The 19,980-nt window shown below is 42.4% G+C and overlaps 1 long non-coding RNA gene across 1 annotated transcript in view; it reads left to right on the forward strand.

Annotated features, from left to right (window-relative positions):
• LOC130154421 (uncharacterized) overlaps positions 1-19,980 on the forward strand; it is a 180,717-nt gene that overhangs the window by 99,867 nt on the left and 60,870 nt on the right. The window contains exons 2-3 of the long non-coding RNA XR_008823736.1: positions 12,406-15,140; positions 19,560-19,728. This is a non-coding gene — a long non-coding RNA (uncharacterized LOC130154421). The remainder of the gene's footprint in view (positions 1-12,405; positions 15,141-19,559; positions 19,729-19,980) is intronic.

A 19,980-nucleotide genomic window follows, 5' to 3' on the forward strand; every position in this document is an offset into this window, starting at 1 on the left:
GCCTCACAGTTCATATCTAGATGAATGCTTGAGAACATTTATTTTTGGACATGGTCCTTCTTGGGATGGAGCAACCAATCCAGGGAGGGATGTCATACCAGTGAGAAAGCTACCCTCTGCCCCCCAGCATGCTTCCCTTCACCCCACCTTTGCTCTCCTTCCTCTTTGGAAATCCAGATTCAACTGTGGGTTGGCCAAAGTCGAGTGAAATACCCTGTGGTTTAAGCTGTCTGAGGGATTTTGGGAAAGTTTTGTCCTGGTCACAAAACCACAGTTGCAGATACACCCCACCACAAGTATGCTGTAACTGGGTCAGGGGTTTGGTGGTTCCTGTTGCATGGGAAAGCTCTTGGACAACCTCTTGAAAACACGGCCCTGGCTTCCTGTGTATTTATGGCATGGAAATCGAAATAAGATTAGTAAAAATGAAGTGATGGGCTAAAAAAGGGATTGCAAAATACACAGTGAAATTTGATCGTGCCCAGCTCACGAGAGCATGTTATACTTCAGACAGAATGCCAGTTACCAGTTAGGTCACTATACCAGTACATATCCTTTTTGCATTATACTGTGACTGCAATTTGAGCGAAGCCATAACCAGCAAGCAGGGAAGTAGAATTTAAAAAATCATCAGGTTAGACACACTGGCCATAATAGGTGCAATTTTTTCTCATTTTAAACATATTTTTGAAGATCTATGTGTGTTTCAAGACAGCTAAAAACAACCTTTTCTTATACTTAGACTACCAATGACACTATATACATTACACCAGATACTACCTCTTTCATCCTACAAAATATTTATCTAGTGAAAGCAGCTAAGCAGGACAGCTTCTTCTCAGCTTCTCCTAACTAAAAGACAGTATAACAAGTCCTGGCTGTTCTGAACACCCCAACAGGATGCCTTTTGAATTCATTTTTCCAAAATGTTATTCAGGGCTGGATAACATGCATACATGAAACATGGGCTGTCTCAGAGCCAAGCCAGGGAAGAGGCAGGCAATGTGAGTGACAAATGTCTAACCGTTATTTGTGGTCAGTCATAGACCTCACTTAGAGTACAGTCAGGCTAATACGATTTTGTATATTCACTCCAAATAAATTTGTCTCAGAGTCTATATAATCATGAACAACAAGTCAAGAAAGGCTTCTTTGTGTTTGAAAAATATCAGAAATCAAAATTCATTAAATTGAAAATAAAATGGGTGATGGTGAATGAAACATGTCCTTATTAATTTTAAAATACTCCTTTAAAAATATTTCCCTTATGACCATTTAAGTTTCTATTGAGTTAGCATGAGTTCCAAAGCAAAATGTTACTTCAAACAATTTTTCTTTTCCATTAAGAAAATGTTGACACGAGTCCTTTAAAAATTAAAAAAAATCCCCGGTACTTTCTGAATCAAACAATTTTGAAACTGATGCTTCCTTGAAATCATTTTGGTTGCAATGACTCACTGGTTTTATGAGAAAACATACCATTGTTTTCTCATGCAAAGCTCTGGACCAGTTTATACATGTGACTCCCTATTCCCTTGTGAAATCCCAGAGAGAGGATTCCCATCTTGACACACATTGGGTCTGCTTTTTAATATTTCCATGAAGTGGGTAGACAGTTCAGGAGTATTTTTCATGTTCCTTTATACATCCAAAACATAATTTATTCCATTGTGCGCATAATGCAATAAGGAGATTAAAGTCAAGTTTAAAAGGAACATTAACAATAAAATAAGATTCATAATCAGTGCATGAAAGCCCTTAAAACTAGCTGCTCGACTGGCTATTTTCTGATACATTGACCTTATGTACACAGTGAGAGCAACGAACACAAGCACGTTCTCCATTCCCATCAGAGCTCAGGGGAATGCTTACAACCACAGCCCAACATGCAGCCTCTATGCTTTTATTCTAAGCCAAGAGGCCAATAGCTTCCTCTGTAATTGAGCTGAAGGACATTTAAAAATAATTAATAGGATTGGTGCAACTAGTATTATTTGTTGTGTTGTGTGCATTCTAGTTTTTTATTGCCTGCTTCCAGAGCTTAAAGACTTTTCTTTGGAAAGGTTGAATACCAACTACTCTGAAAGTAGTCCCAAGGCAAGGCAGAATATAAATAGCTCTGCAAGCACAACAAGCTGAAGGCTCCACAGAGGCAAAAGTACATCAAGTAATTAAAAAATACTGAATGATATAAATAGGGAATAGCCCTTTACAGTTGCAGACCATATATATTAAAAATACTATCTGGATCAGAGTTGTTTTTAACTATCATACTGATGGGAGTAACACATAAACAGGAAGGGTAAAGGCGCAAGGGGGAACAGTCTGTTCCACATGCAGAAACCCCCCTGAGGCAGGCCCACCTTCCCCACTTCCCCTCAAGGAAGAAGCAGACTTTTGTCACCCCTCTGAAGAGCACGTAAGCCATGTGTCCCCTTCCTAAAGCTGCAGATCCACCAGCACCACCTTCCTTGGCAGCCTGCTGCCACGCTGCTCTTGTCTTCTGTAGTCTCCAGAGGAGCAGAGTGGTGAGCATGGGCTGGACACGTGGCTGGAGTCCCCACCACAACCCTCTTCTTTATTATTTACTTATTAGACCGTTACCTACATCGTGACAGCTTTATTTTCAGAGGGTCTGGTTTCTCCATACTGTCCGTGGTATCCACAGACGGTGCAAACCCAACCATGTGGGCTAAGCCCTCTGCAACAGCCTTGCAATCGATACTTCCAGGTTTTCACCCATAACACAACTAAATTCTAAGTAGGAAACCTTTTCGGATCAAAGTGTTAACTGCTTGTTTTGCCAGCACATTAAAAACCCAGATTTGGACTATTTCACCCAGATCATATTGCAGACCTCTCTGTCCTGCATTATTTAGGGCCACAGTAACTAACTGCTTTTGCTGCACTGAGGGAAGATTACCAGATGTAGGACTGGGGGTTATGGGACAGAGAAGATGAGGAATTGATACAGACAGGCTTGATACTAAGCAGCGATCTGGATGCACAGTGGAAAGCTGTGATTTTATTTTGCTGTTTTTCTTGGGCCTTGCAAACTGGGATTGACTTTGCTTCTCCATAGGAAGTCCTGACATGCAACCAATGCATGAGGCCTTACGAAGTCTCACGAGCCCCTGGAGGCAGGGGCTAAGTAGGACCCTACCTGATGTTGCAGCACCATCCATCATGTCAGCCACCACCACAGCTCTGGGGACATGATTTGTTAGTTAACATAGCCTTTGTTAGCTAGCTCTCCAGCAGCATACACCAATGGAGATCTACAGCTTTCAGAAAATTTCCAATAGACAAGAAGGGGCTTAGCAAAAACTAGGCCAGGTCCAAACTATACACTGATTTGAATCAATCAAAAATCTGGCCAATCATATTTATTATCCAGATGATGTTCACTGCCACAGAATCTGAGGCAGGTTACCTTTTGGATTAAAATGAGATTGAAGCCCCTTAAATCTAGTTTTTGTCTCTTTTTAAATATATGCAAGGAGCAAGAGCCCTGAACAAAGACCTTATGTATGTGGACTTTTCCCTGGTTTTTTTTCTCCTTTATTTATAAATGTAAAAGCAAGCATACATGCAGCACAAATATTCTACCAGTGGTGCACTGTATGCTGTATCCGAGAAATAAAGAAGCGGGCTGATGGAATGGGGAGAGTAATTTACTGTGCGCTGGTCTCAGCTGCCAGTGATTGCAAAGGGAACTCAGCAGATGTTTTTTTGATAAAGGCTGTTTCTTGTTGCAGAGGCAGCAGCAGCAGCAAAATCCATAGTATTATTCTGTAGGACTTTGCACATCATGATTCTGCCATTTCAGTTAGTCTTAACAGCTGGAGGATTAAAAAAAAAAATGTTCCACTGCATTATTTGAAATTTGTCATGTTGATTTAGTTTCATTACTGTTATTAAATTTTATTCTGGAATGGTTTACATATCAAGAATACATAATGGGTTTCTGTGTGGCCTGGGATTTATTCCTTGAATGAGGAAAGGACTCTACTGTGACAAAGTCATAAAGCCTTATTGACTTGATCCTTTGCCATAAACATAGGATTCAGGGAGTTAGACTGAATATTAAATTGATATGATGGTTGTATTTTCATCAGGAGAATAACTCCTCCCAAAATAAAACCTCACAGTAAGTCTAGATCTATGGAATTGTTTCAGAAATCATCTATTCCCAGGAAAATATTCTCCTAATTAGGTAACAAGGGTGAAAAGAACCAGCACAAATATGCGTATTTAATGTACTATCCAGATCCTAAGCAAAATACAATAAGATAAAAAATGTAACAAAAAATAAAAATGCATAGACATATGGAAGAATTTAAATATGCAAAAGGGTGTTTCCAAATAATACTGAACACAAAGAGGGTTATCAAAATTGAAGTTGTATTGGAAGACGAGCCAACTGAAATCCTACATCCAAACAAACTGAAATTGTAGAGGATATCCCAATTTTATTTCAGTTCAGTTTTGGATCTCTTCTTTTCTAATGGGACCACTCACAACTCTGAAAAACTTTTGAGTTGGATCTAAATTTTGTGGTGTAAGCCAACACTTAAATGTGAGTGACTGCCATTTTGTCATATTCCTAGAGGGCAATTTGCACATACAAGAAAGTTGCCATGTCATATAATGTAAATAACTCAAGATGGCATGTCACCTCAGAGAGATATACTCTTGCTGATTTGTAAATTAAAGACAAGCCACAAAAGTTCCTAATTCCTTCACAACATAACTACTCATGAGTTTCTGCTGAAAGACTGCTATCAAAAGGCAATAAATCTTCAGGAAATAATATCACAATGCTAGCTCTAAAGCACTCGTGACTTTTCCCCAACTTTCTCTGGAATATTTCTTCCAAAAGAAAGCAGATGGCAACGTACTCAGTGGGTCAACTTTTGTGCTCACATGCTCCCAGGGGTTTCCATTAATTTGAGCTGTCTCCACACAGACACAGACAACAGGAATAGCTGCCCATCCCTTCTTAAGATCCTGACATTTTTCCTTGCTTCACTTTATCGTAAGTATTATTTGAAACCAGCATTGCTATTCAGTGCATTTTGGATGCAGAAGCATAATGAGAAAAAACACTGAATAAGACTTCTAGCTGAACTGGATTCGCAGATCCAGGACACGCCTGGGTCCAACCCAGATCCGTGCTTGTCCTGGTGAAGCCCTTGGACAGATAGCCTGACATTGCTGCTCCTCTGCCAACCCAGGTACCTAGCCAGGCAAACCCAGGTCTTCTCTGGAAGTCACAGACTGCTGCTGAGCTGAAGTTTCTCAAGAAGCTAAATCGCTACAGAGCACCAGATTTATTTATTTACTGGTTTACTCAGGAAAAACAAATTCCTTAGAGGACAGATTTTCAGAAGAATTCAGTGCTGACCTCATTCTGTCACTATTGATGTCAGCAAAACCCACGGAAACAAAATAAACCCAATGATGGACGAGTCTGAAAATCTCACATGCTGTAAACCACGAAGAAGTTCACAGCAACTTCATTAGCGGCATTGCTGCTAACGAACAAAGCCTGGCCAGGGTTAAGGGCTCTGGCTGGCAGCAAGCAGGGGAGCGTGCTGGGCCGCCACAGCCCCCTGGGGTGGTGTCCACCGCCGGGTGGGCGCCGGAGATGTGCACTCATACGCAGGGAGCCGCCATCCATCGTGTTTGTGCCGAGGTGCCAGGCGTTGCCAGGGGTTACAGCGCACACAGCGAGGGACCAGGGCCCACACAACGTGGGGAAAAGCGTTTCAGCCCAAAAAAGGAAAACATCGGCTACAGAAATGCAACAGCAGAGGCGAAACACAAGAGATAATCACATGGTAATATAACTGCTTTCCTCTCCAGCGTAATGAATAAACATCAGAAAGCACGAAGAACATGTTTCAAGTAACAGGGGGATTTTCTAGCAATAAATTCAGATAACTCAGGTTCAACTGTACAAAGACCAGTGGGAGAGCCACCACAGACCTACAAAAGCAGCTTGGTGACACCTCCATGCAGGGGAGCCGTGCTGCTGTGCTGGGGCTGGGCAGAGCCTCTCTGCTCTCCCCCTAGCTGCTCCCACTGCCCACAGCCACCGCCAGCCCCCTCCCAGCAGAGATCGAGGGTCAGGCTGAGATATTGCTGCTGGCATCAACCAGCAACAAGGTTCAAGCAGTCTGCAATTGAGAGTCATTAAACCTTTATGACTCCACATGCACCGACATCTCCTGAGCAGCTGTGCAAAGGAAGAGGGAGAGTCCCACACAACACCTATTTTGAGTGAAGGCAGCTGGTAAAACAGCCAACACTTAAATGTTGACTGCTCTATCTTCAGACCACACACATTTGCCGTTAGTCACCTAAATGCACACTGTATTTCAGGTGCTTTCATTTCTTCAGCTTGCATACTGTGTGGAAACAATACTGAGCTAGTCCCAGATTAAAAAAAAAAAAAATTTAAAATTTTAATAAGTGCACAAAGCTGTTAGCTTGACAGTCCTGTTTTCCATAAAACTCACATTCATAACAAGCAATAAAGGTGGAAGTTCTCTGCAGCATAACCCACGAGTCTGCTGAAACTTCTATCTGAAGAGATCTCCATTAAAGGTAAAATGTAGTGTAAGCTTCATGCCAGATCACTCTTTTGTTTTTTTTCAATAAGAGAAAGAGTGCCAACTATGATAAAGTTTTATAAGGAAGTCATCTATTTTCTAACATGACTGAAACTAGCCGTTCATTACATGTAGGCTCTCAACAGCCAATACTATTAATTGGCATCTCTTTCCTCCTCATCTTTGAGTAAGCCAAGAATACATTTTTTTTAATTCTAACTCAGCATTGATATTACTGCATTCCATATAAAATCAGACATTCATCTGTTTAAAAGGATAGAAACAAATGAAAGCCAGAGACCTGGCCTTCTTAATGTCATTCCTTCCGCAATTTTTATCCATTTCTCTCACAAGATTCACATGTAAGGCACAAGGTTGTAGCAGAATGTCATTTGACACATGCAGAATAAACATGCATTGCTTTAAATCCATTCAGTATAAGCACGATGGATTCATAGCAATCAATAGCAGGCTTTGCATAGCCAGTATTGAACTTCAGCTGCATCCAGCAGTATGGAAAAAGGACAACATACAGTGGGATGAAACAATGGTTCTGCCAATTAACCCATCTACAGCGCACTGATAGCATATCCAAGGGGATGGCAGGCAATCACTGTAGCATATTCCAGAGGAACTTCTTTTCTGAAAGAGTAAGCCCTAACTGTAATCAATTTAATCACTGTAAAAATAACCCTGATAACATAAACTTAGATGTTAACAGAACCAGCCAGCATCTCAAAAACTTGCTCTATCTGGGAATATAACTCAGAATGGCAAGTATTAGAAATGTGAAAGAATTATTGAATCAGATCTCATGCCTTTCTCCTGACAAGGCAACGTTATCTCCTAGTGCTTTTGTGTGCTTGTTAGTTTTTAAATATACCTAATTGCAGTGGTAACGTAGCTTGGGTAAACAGAATAAGAGATACTTTTTAATGGTACTGTGCTATAAGCCTGGTTCATGCCACACAGTCAATTTGCCTCACTGCCACCCCTGTGCTTCCCCATCTTTAATAAGAGAGATAGTAATATCTGTCTGTTCCCCAAGACAGTTATGCTGATTACTTATCACTTCCCAAAATCTTTAAAACTGAAAGAAGTGTCACAGAGGCAATATGAGACATAATTTGGTCTTTCACTGTATTTCTTACTTCCTTTTTTTGTTGAGAGCCAAGACTCGTTTCTGATAGCTATCATGTTCTGCTCCTTCTCTCATCAATTATTTGAAGAAGTCACTGTCATCCAAGGTTATGTTTCTAATTATTTTTTTAGTTGTGTAATTTAAAGAGTGTAAAATCACTCAATTTCATCTTATTCTTGAGATCACTAACAGTAATTATACATGGAAATAGTGAAATAAGAAAAACTAGATATACTCGAATCCACTTTAGTCTAGTATAAGAAATCCAGGTCATTTAAGCTTATTTCAAACAGTGTAAGTTCACCAGCACTTCAGGACAGTAAGACTGGCATCAAGTTATGGTGCAAAAGTTTATTAACAGCAAAGATTTCATTTTCCTTGCACAGATGGTAGAGCTATATTAAAAAAGAAATAATTCTCATCTATTTGGTCAATCAAGAATTGCAAGTTAAATATAAATACACCTAAAAACCAATCCCCAAACCAAAGGACACCCCTCCCCAAAACCTTCAACCCTCCCAAACCATCTGAAAAAAAACATTCTGCAAAATTTTTTATTAGCCACAGAGTTTGAGGAGATTGACCTTGACTCTTTCAAGGGCTTTTATAAGTATTCTTTGAAGAAAATAAATGCTAGTAAGAACAGATCCTTTCACACATTCAAGGAATAAATGGAAGGCTCAGAAATGGGTCTGGCACCAAGTTCTTTTTCAAGTATCTCCTCAGTGGGAAAAACCAAGAAGAAATGCCTGGAGCCCTGAGGGAAGGTGGGATGAGGATCCGGTGAAAGAAACTGCAAAAACTGATAAAGGACACGTAAGGAGACACATTAGGGAAATGTGAACAAGTCAAAAAAAGCTGAACAACATGCATCCTACAGGATTTTAACAGAATTAGCTAAACTCCTTTATGTTTGCTGCGCATAAGCCAAATAACTGAAAAATTAGAGCAGAGGAAAAGATTAACATTACCAGCTTTAACAACAGCAAGGGTACTGCAGGGAGACACTGTCGTAAATCCACTTTCTGTTCCTAATAGTCACTTCTGACTTCAGTGAGCCTTGGGTACAGAGCCTTTAGCCAGGACAGGAAAGTACCAGAAGTGCAGATGAGCTTTAATAGAGGTATGGTGTTGTATCTCACAGGATCTTAGCTGAAAAAGTAATTCATACTGACTTGGCCATCTCCATGTGGCTTTCAAGCTGCTGAAGTAATGAAATTACAGGAAATAAGCTGCAATGTAGTGAGATGGTGGGAAGTGTCTCCTGGCTACCATGTGGATGGCTGCTTTGTCGGACTTCTTTATTAATGATCTGGAAAAGACAGTGCACAGCACTTTGATGAAACTCATAGATATGGCCATGAAAGACAGAAAGATCAGTGTACAAAGAAAATAATACAGAATTTCCTAGAGAAGATAGAACCATGGGAAGAAAATAACTAAATGAGACTCCACTTTGAAAAAAATGCAGGCTGGGAGACCATCTGAGAAGGGATAATAGGAAGGAGAAATCTGGGATGCGATAATGATGAAAGAGATTGAAGGGAGATAGCTCATGTGAAATGCCAACATGATGTGGTGTGCAAAGGCCAGTACAATATTGGGCAGAGTAAACAGAACCACATCACTGAGAAAAGAAGAAACAGCCACTTTCCCTATGGTGCTGGTACAGCTCCATCTGGAATATTATACGCATTTCTGGATATTGGCAAATTAGAGAGTTCAGGGAAAAGCACCAAACATGATCCAAAGGCTAGGAGGATTGATTTATGAGGAGAGATTAGAAGAGTTAAATATATGAATTGCTTCACTAAGAAATGATTAATGGGGGACATGATAACAGCTTACAAATATTTGAAGAAGACCACCAGTGAAGGAAAGGCATTTTTCAGCAGGATTCACAGGGAACAGCAAAGAGCCCAGTGAGTGCATGAGAAGCAAAAAACATGTTCTGAGTATCCAGAAATGCTTCCTGAACATGAATTACGAGAATCTATAGCATAATTTCCCCAGTGGAAGGGACAGGGCTTTTAAATGCAGACTTGAAAAAATCCTTTAGGAAACATGTGCCCACAACTGCAAAGGTCTGGACTCAGTGACCTCTCTGATCCATCCCAGCTTAGCCGAGCTGGGTGCAGTCTACAACTCCCTTTTCTCCAAGGAGAAGAACTGGGCATAGGAGAAATGACTGTATTTGTAAAGATGCTACATTCTTATTTGTGTTTCTCCCTGTGCTGCTTGCTACCTTGGCATTCATCAAACTGAAATAAACAATAGCTGCTCTTAGAGAAGTACTTTTATTACTTGAGGGTTGCAGTGAAAGTCTCAGCACCTGTCTTAGCACTGCATGCAGCTAACAAATCGGCAGTCTGATATCCACAGAGCCTTTCAGTGACTCAGTGGGTTCTTGATGAGCTACATTCAAGGTAAATAGTAGATGCAAGTGCATCTTCCTTCTTTTTAAGGTGAAAAAATAACTATAGCAAAGTCTGACTACTCTGGTTGTCAGGAAGCTCATGGGTGGCTAATAACACTAGAGAAGTGATACACGGCCGGCAAGGCCTGGTGCTGGAAGGAAACTGGAATCCTCCTTCATCCAGCCCACAGGGTGTTACCCAGGGAGACACAATGCCATAACACGTCATGCAGCAGCAACAAAAGTTTTACATCTTGCAGCTCCTTTAGCTAGATATATCTCCCACAGTTAGATTAATTGTGAGTCTTTCATCTTCAGCCATCTCTGAAAGGCCTTATCTTTATCTCTGCTTTCAGAGGTCCATAAATTTCCTCTGTTCAAAGGCTCTCTCCCTTCCCCCAGTCCCCCTCTAGTTCAGATATCCTGAAACTCCAGCATGACTGGCAAGTCTCTCTGTATTTAATCCCCTTAAATTATCTCCCCCTTCATACTTCCTCCCATGTCTTCTACCAATTTCCTTCCAACACTTCACCTGCTCACTTCATCCTTCCTGAAACTTTGTTGGCAACGTCCCTTCTACCAAAAACTTTCCCATTGTGGGAATCAACACTTGCTTTTTTCTTTTCTCCTGCTATATTTTTCGACCTTGCTGGTCACCTGCCTGTGTGCCGCTTGGGATACACCTATTTTGGGGAATTCCCTGCAGCCACCAGGCCAACTGTGAATGGGTTAACCAGTTTCTGAGCCACCCCAGTACTGGAAACATAGAACATTTAAAGGCAATGTAAATTTTAAAACCATGCAGTTTGTTTGAGTGGTTTTACTTTTTCTGTGGACAACTTTTCCCTCTCTCCATAGGCAAGATTATCTGTAAACTGTTGCCAACGGTCAAGCTTAAAGCATCCACTGAAAAAGCTAGTGTGAAATATATTCAGCTTTGACACTTGTTTTCTGCTAAGTAAAGGGATTTAAATCACTAAATAAAAAATGGATTTTGTTTATAACCAGGCAGCTATGTTTTCAGTGTCATTTTTATTCATGTTTTTCTACATCAGATATGACTGATTCAGGTGGATCTGTCCCTGTACACTAGGTTACCATAATTATGCACTATACCCATTTCAAAATTAGTTCCAGCTAGTTAGCTTCACTGCAAGACAATTCACACTTCCAGTTGAGAATTCAACCTAGTTTGATGATGGATACATATAAACAGAAAAATCCATTATTTATACACTGTAGGAAAATAAACTCTCTGGCTGGCCAGGGATATGAAGCATGTGAAGGGTTTTCATTTTAGATGGTTGGAAATTTTAAACTCAAGCAGCTTTTAATCAACATACCATTGAAAACAAATTTCAGCAATTGCATTCTTATTCAGCAGCGGTACAATGTAACTGAAAATAGAAACTCCAAAAGCTTTATGGTCTATTACTCAACATGTGCTTATAATAAATCAGATGTAAATAGCAGTTATTGTGTACCAAGAAAAGCAAGAAAAGGCAACCAGTTTCAATAAGCTGGAAGGGCTGAGGACTGTTTCTGTCCTACTGTTCTTAAATAATTCCTATAATTCAAACACTCACGTGTATCATTGTTTTCTATTATTATCAAGTTACAGTAGCATCTAGATGCTCAAGTCCCATAGTACTAAAATAGTTTTTAAGAAGTTAATGCCAGTTACCTACAAGTAGAAACCATTATACTTTAAATACAGATACATTATACTTTAACTAGACACGAAGGCTCAAGCCAGCTCTCAGCTGAAGCTGTAAGATGTGTGCAGAGGGGTGATTAGGGCTGAGGGGTAGGTACTCTGTGTGCAAGCATCATACCTAGGGTGCAGACACCCTGCCACACAGCTGAGCTTCCCCGAGTCTGCGAGGGCCTCTGTAACGCTCTGCTACACACTGCACTGAACAAAGCAGGGCTGCAGCAAATGCCATTCAGTATCACATCTCAGACCATCTCAACGACAACGGGTACCTTCCAATTAAACCAATATGTGTAAAGACCATTCTTATCTGGGCTTCAGCAGCCATGGTTACAAGAGTAAAAAGGAATTGAGAAACTTCAACGTAGAGGAGTGGAGCAATGAGCAGCTCCCCCTACACGCAAATTCGCTGAGATAGATTGAATTCTCTTCTACCTGCAAGTAAAAGGAAGACAAGCTGGTTTTATTTCTCGCTCTGAAGTTTTCTGTACTCTTAACAGGTTTCCTTTAACTCTAGGTGAAGACGGCTAATTATGAACCACACAGACTGTGAAGACTACACAACCCATCGAGTGACCAAGATACGGACTGCAGTTTTCCACACTGACCTTAGAAGAAAAAAGTGTTATAAAAATCAGTCAGGGATTCACCATATGTAGTGATGCCCTCCATCACCTCCCTCCAGTAACCTGTATCCTGCGTCCCTGTGCTGCAGTTCTGGAAGCTTATTCATTAGTGCCAGGTCATGGGTCCTCTTTAGTTTCTCAACTCAGGGTGCTGAGAAAAACAAACATAAGGCAGAGTTCTGCCTATGTAATGTGGGACCTAGCACTGGCTAGGAGGGCAAACTTGTTCTTTTTGGACTGCATATCCTTCTGAGGGGAATGACGAAAGAGTTTGTTGCAAAAGTTTGTGAAGATTTGCTACAGAGCCATTTGGGGTGCTAAGACTTAGGGATTGTGAAATGGAACAAAAATCTCAGTAAAACAGTACAAAAATTAATATTTTTTGTAATTATAACTGTAAGTATAAATTTGTAAATATAAAAGAAAAAACCTCACCTGGTCCAAAGGCAATTTTACAGGAGTGATTGCTCTGACGCAAGTAGCAGGCAGCAAGGGAGGTGCCAGCCTGGGGAAAATGTGCATGGAGCCATTAGCAGGGCATGCACAGGAAGACAACACTAAAAAATTCAAGTGAACTCTTCAGCAGAATAGTAGGCAGCAAGTATTGCAGCTGACGGCAATAAAAGTGTTTACCAGACAGAAAAGCAGCATGTGCTTCTTCAGGTTGGACAGTGACACACAGACCAAGGCAGTACAGGAATCTAAATTATTCACAGTAACAGAAAAGCCAAAGGAAGAGGATAAAAGTCTATTACTGGGTAAAAGTATGTCAATTCTATGGCTTCATCAGGAAAACATCGTCACTGAAGAAGCAAAGAACAAAAACAGTTTAAGAAAAATCTCAGGATATTTTCCACAGCATAGTGACAAATCACGCCTTTTCCAGTTTGTTAGTTATTACATATATCTCCAGTAAGGGAAGGCTCGGTATGTATTTATCGTTCTCCATTTACCCTAAGATGAAAGTCAATGGAAACTTACGTCTGGCTTTTAGCACAGGGTAGCTGGTGGTGTATATTCCCAGCACCTATTGCCAGTATAAACGAAAATTTTTCTGAGACTTTGTCTAAAGGTACTAGAAAGGATGTTTTCTCCTGTGTTGAATAAAATTACTAAGAAGAACATGGGAAGGCCAGTTAGGCATGGATGAATCTGTGAGGACTGAAGATGCCTGAAAATGAAAAGTGACACTGGGGAAAATGTAAGACTTGTCACATGTGCCAAAATCAAACTAAATCAAGCAAAGGCCCAGAAAGCAATGGTTCTTCAAAAGCTAAGCAGACATTGCCTTATGTAGGTTGGAAAAAGCTGTATCTCCTATGCTATTTTTCTTTCTTCTGTGAGCTAGCCTGAAGAGATGTTACAGATGAGTGTATGTGTCTAAAGCACTGAATTAGTTCTGATGCAACTGACGTAACTATAGCTGACAGTGACATTATTTAATGTAAATAGTTTGCAATTAAGTATAGACTTAGGCATAATTTTGCCAATGGAACAGTTCCCACCCTAATACTTTGGTAGGAAACTGCCAGATTAATAAAGAGCTTATTGAAAAGAGCCTGATCCATATTTAGAACAACCAAGTTCCAGAGCATGCACAGCGCTGTCACCTGAGGACATTTTTTCCTACAGAAAACTGAAATCAAGACTAGCTACATTATTAGACACTGGAGACTTACACAAGTGGAGAGTGAGATAGCAAAGCAAACTCCTCAGTTAAATGTATGTTCTCAAATCCATCTCCTCCCAGAATAAGGGTGAGAGCTGGTACAGAACTTCATGGGGATTCTGAGCTCCCTGGAAAATGCAGATGTGTGTTTTTACAGTAATTGCTACACAAGTAACCCCTCCATTTTCTTCCATACATCCTCTCCATACCCTCTGCAGGCCATCAGCATTCACTGGTTGCTATCCCTGACCTAATGTATTCTGTCAACTTACATTACAGCACTGCTCTTTGGTATGTGTGCAAGACAATGATTTTCTTTTGCATTACGCAAATAGGACCAGTGACATTTAATGCAAACCTGTGGCGTACGCTGCTTTGGGGCCCTTTCAGGTATTGCATTTATGCAAAACCATGTGTTTGGAATATGAAACTTGCTATGTATTCAGTGTTTAATTTAAATACAGCAGGTCTTGTTAGCTATTCAAGTATGAGTTGGGAGAGGTTTTTTGTTATATAAATAAACAGCTAATCAGAAGGTTGAGCAAACAGTATGATTTTTATTTACATCACAAGTGGTTTTAATTCTTAGAAATATCCAACTGTAACCGTATTTTTGTTGGGCAAAATATACAAATACCTAAACAGACAAAATAATCTTGGTATCAAAGGCCATAGGCTATTACAGCCTGTACCAGAGAACACTGGAATTTTCAGCTGAATGTGAGAAGTTGTGAAAAAGCACAGAAAAGAATCATTTGCTTGTCACTTTTTCACAGGTGCACTTCGAGGCAACAGATGAGAGGCCCCAGCAGTGGCTGAGACCTTGTGCTGTGCTCGGAGGCTCCGGAACAGGTCTGTCGCTCCTCTTCGGAGGATCGGGCACCTGCCTCTCACAGGCGGTGACAGCGAGCGACGCCAAGGGCAGTGCGCTGGGGGCAGGCCACCTAACAGCACCCGGTAAGGCACCACACAATCCCCGGCTCCTGGGCCCTGCTCTCCCACTGCACCCCATGCCATCCCCGCGGGCCCGCGGGTGAGTTAGCGCTGCCCATCCCCCCCCACGCTGCCCATCCCCCCCACGCTGCCCTCAGCATGGATTCTCCCCCGCTCCCTGCGTCCCGAAGGGGGATGTTTGGGGTGCCAGCCCCACACGAGGCAGGCCCGGGGGGGGCTGTGCCAGCCCTCACCGGCAGCATTGGAAAAAGGTGCTGTGGCGGGAGCGAGGGCACACGCGTGACGTCCGGCCTGTCTTCTCTGGCGTCACACACGGTTACAACGCGTGAGGGCGGGGCGCCCCTCTGACGTCACAGGCGTAACAACGAGCGAGGGTGGTACAAAGGCGGAGAAAACGCGGCCGGCAGGAGCCCGCGAGGCGCCGAGGCGCCGCTGGGTGTCGCTGTTGCTGGGCGGTGGCGCGGGCGGGGGAGGGCAAGCACGACACAAAAGGCGAGGCGGTACGCTGCCTGCCCGTCGCCATCTTGTCGCGCCGCGGCCTGTGGTGTGAGGGGAGGTGGGGGCGGTATCAAGCGGTGCTCTAACCCTGTGCGGGGCGGGAGCGATCGCCGGCACCGCTACCCCTCGGGCCGCGTTCGGTCGGTTGCCGGAGGGCCCGGGTGGCGGCTGCCTCCCGGAGGGGGGGCCGCGGTCTCTCCTGTCGCTCCTCGTTGAGGGAGGAGGCGGGCGGCGGCGCCCGGAGCCGGGCAGGCGCCATGAGCAGCGTGTGCCGCAGAGGAACACAGCCTGCTGCCTGTGCTCGGGGGAGGCTTTGCGAGCAGCTGGGATAATTTGCTGGAAAATTGAATTTGGGGGCAAAGAGAAAATCAAATCAGGGACAGAAAAGTGATAAGAATGCTGAACAAGGGCTTGTCCTAGTAATAACAGATGAAGACGGATTTTGCCACTGTGGAAACAGCAGAGCATGCTGAGCCACCTGACATTCAGAAGCGGGAGGATGTGAGGAAGCATTGTAAGGTGTAAATGCCGGGAAGGTGCTTTTGGGCTTTATCTCTCTCTTAAAACTGAAATCGTATTTAGAGGGGAGTCAAAACTGGAAATCTACGCTCTTTTCTGGTCCCTTTGTGGGATGGTCCTGTTGAGATCGGTTTTCCGTCATGTAACTTGCACTTTCGTCTACTTTAACCCTGAATTTGGTCCTTGGAGATGGGTTTTGGCCATGCTGCTCGGGAACACATTTGGTGGCGTTGCTTGGTCCTGAGTGGAAGCTGGTTTCCCATTCCTGGGGTAGCCCTGAGTGACAGGGTGTTATTCTTCTGCCAGTGACCCCCCACTGAAAGGAGAACAAGGCCAGTGCCCACAGCAGTGGAGGGAGAGGTTCATCCCAGCACTGTATGTCACTCTTGCAATACCTCGTCAGGAGTATTTCAGGATTACAGTGAAAAGGGCCTTTCTGGCTAGGGCTGCTGTTTAGTAACAGGCCACGTTTAGATGGATCCCTACGGCACTGCCGCTTGCAACCATTTGCATGTGCAGGCGTATTCTGAACACTTAATAAAACAGATGATGAAAAATGGAAATTAGGACATCAGAAGCTTGTAGTAGGAATGATTTCTCATGACAACTGTGTGCAAAGGTGAAAGATGCTCAATGCCTTAAGCAAGTAAAGGGCCCAATTCTACTCTGCCATAAGCTGTTGATTTAAAAAGGCAGACTCGGTGTAAACCAGTACAGAATCAAGCTGTTTAACCATTACAGGAAAACTACTCAACCTGAATGAGGGTATGTCAAACAATTCGATGTTGTCTTTTTCTGAACTGTTCAAAATGACAGAACAGCTACAGCAAAACTGTGTAGTTAGGTCAAGCGGTCACCTTTGCTGTGTGGGATTTTTTCTCTGGGGACGCTGCCACCATTAGAGGGCAGGCGTGGGAAAGGTCTTTGGATTTACACCCTTCCTCCTCCCAAAACGGAGGTTGAGGGGAACAGAACGCAGCACCTCATTCATGCCCTGGAAGATCTTTACGCAGCTGCAGCTTTCACCACCCAGACACCGCAGGGCTTCTGGTCTGCGGTACCTTAGCAAGTTGTAGAAGGAACTAGTGGTAGTTTGTTACTACAGTATAAACAAGAACACCTTCTTCTGCCCATCTCCTTTCCTCCTTAGTCCATGAACTTTCTAAAAGAGCTGACTAGGGCCCTTAAGCTGAGTTTACAGGGAGAGGTGTCTTGTATCTCCCTAATAAAATGAGGCATTTAAAGCGAATCCTGACTGAGCATTCCCTTTGGACTGAGGAGACCTTTGGAACTCTTCTCATCACAGCAAACTGTAAATTGAGCTTTAAAATTTTGCCATTCAAATGACAAATTACATTTATCAATACCAGCAGCACTGATGCAAGAAGCGTTGGCAGTCTATGAAAAGACATCTAACAGTAGCAGCAGGAACAGATTGGGAGCCAGTTGTGTTTTGTTTGTTTTTTCCTCCTCATACACCCACAGAGGCACACACACTCAGTAGTGGTCTACTCTGGCAGCAAATCACTGACAAGTGTGTAATGCCAGGCATTTCTAGTCAGGCTTAAATCATCCCGCATGGTTTTAACCATGCACTTCTTGTGGTCATTAAAAGTAGGAAATTCTCCAGTTGCACCTAGAATTTAGCTAGAATGTCCACGAGCTGAAAATGTCTTCATAAAATGAACTAACCGACCTGTTAAGCTGGAGTTGATGGCCACCAGCCTGCTAACCTTCAGTAAAAGCTGTTGGCAGCTAGACTGAGTGTCTGTGCTGCCTGACACAAATCAGAAAATACAGATAGCTAGAACAGGTCTTGGGGAAAGCATCAAATAAGTACCAGAGGAATTAACGAATACAAGGTTTTTCTTGCATTTTTATGCTTTGGCTAATCCACCACATTTAACAGCTTTACTAATTTCCATGGTTTTAGGAGTGAGCGATCCCATGTGTTATGGACATTCTAAAACCTGCTATAGGAAAGGTGTCAGGGTCCCAAAACCTGCTGTATGCAGTTTGTGTCATGGCCTGACATCAATAAAGACATAAAGTACAAAAGAGCATCTTGCAACAACTGCAAAATTTGGCATATTGAAGCCAATCCCCACTCCCAAGTATGTGTAGCTGTTTCTTTACTAGACAGATTAGATTGGAGTTCATCAGGGAGTTGTTCCTTTTCTTAGGAGTGTTAATTCCAGCCTCATTTGTGAATTTATCATAGAATAAATAGAAGTGAACAGCAGCAATGTGAATATTCACCCAAGTTGTGTCAATACTGAATTAAAAAAAAAAAAATCTGTGGCAGGGATGCTATGTTCTGCTAACCCAGCCAGTAGGATGCAGCAGTCTTTATGTAAAAAAGAATCTCTGTTAGAGTTGCAAATTTCTTTTATATGGGTGACCATCAGATGATCACACTTACTTTTTTTCTTTTTTTTTTAAGATTACACACCTTTCAGACTGCTGAACTGAGTTTGAACAAGCGAGATTTCTTTGCCTGTCAACCAGCAATTGTAGCAGTTGTCCTGCGCACAGTTGTTCTTAATCACAGATGTTGAAGTCTTCCTCTGTTTTGCTGCTGGTAGCAGAACACAGTTTGCTGCAGCTGATTTTCTGGTGCTTTCAAGCTGGTTTTGAGGGCCATATAAAAATAAGTTGTTTGTTTAACCCCAAGTAAGCACAGAAGAAGGAAGTCTTTTACACAAATGGTGAAGATCCTCAATCCAGTTCCTTTAATGTAGCAGAAAGGAGTCATAAAAGTCCCAGTTCTGCAGAGAAAGGATTCCTTTGATGTAGAGAATGTGGAATAAGCTATGTAGAGAATGTGGAATAAGCTTTGCAGAGTACTTCGGTACTCCAGTGCACAGTGTGTGTGCTGAGGAGCAGGAGTTCTAGAAGGAGGTGCTGTGGAGTCCAATAAGCATCCTGGCCCATAGAATTACTGGTGAGGGGAATTTGTGCAATTTAGACAATCCTCTGCATGACTACAGTAACTTAGCAGACTTACCAGAGGCTTCAGAATAACTTGGGCTCTGGAAACCAGGGAAATTTTTTCTGCCACTTCACACCCAACTTTCCAATCCCCTCCCAATAATTTCATATGTATTATTTAATGATGACCAAGATCTTGGCATCACCCATATTCCTGAAGCAATCACGGTTCATTTGTACAGAACCTCTTTAAGTATCAAGTAAACTTCAAAAGAGTTATGTCACTTGCTTGTTTTTCCACTTTATTTGGTTTGTGTTCAGTGCAGCTATTCTGGGCTATTTATAATTGTTTTCATTCCTGGTTTTCATCTACTAGCTCTGTGTTTCAAGTGAGTGGGAATACATTCTATGTGTTGTTTTGAAAATATTTTTTCGAAAGTTTAGAGCATGATGTATTCTTTTCTAATCCCACAGGTAAAATCCAGCCTGTAAGAATGCAGCTGCCGAACCTCCCTTATCCTCGGAGCCACCTACCTGAATCTTCAATGAGCTAAAACCACGTGGGCAAATGGGAGATGAGGAACTCACGGAGACAAGTGGCAGGTGACAAGGGGTCTTGGACGTCTTACCAGTCCACTGCAGGGTAGGTCTCAAATATGCTGGGCCACTCCCTCCCTCCTTCCCTCCCTTCTACTACTGCGGGTTCTGATTAACCAGTAACTCTGATTAGTCCTGGTTATGTGGCATAACCCAAACAAGAAAACAGCATTCAGGCCAAGAGAGATAGATCTCCTTGGAGGACTGTGGCCATATCTAAGACAGCAGAGGAGTACTAGGATTTTAATATGAATCATTACCATGTCTAAAATCTGATGACATGTGTTTGTGGCTCATT

This window comes from Falco biarmicus, chromosome 8 (genome assembly GCF_023638135.1).
Source record: "Falco biarmicus isolate bFalBia1 chromosome 8, bFalBia1.pri, whole genome shotgun sequence".
Taxonomy (NCBI): Eukaryota; Metazoa; Chordata; class Aves; order Falconiformes; family Falconidae; genus Falco; species Falco biarmicus.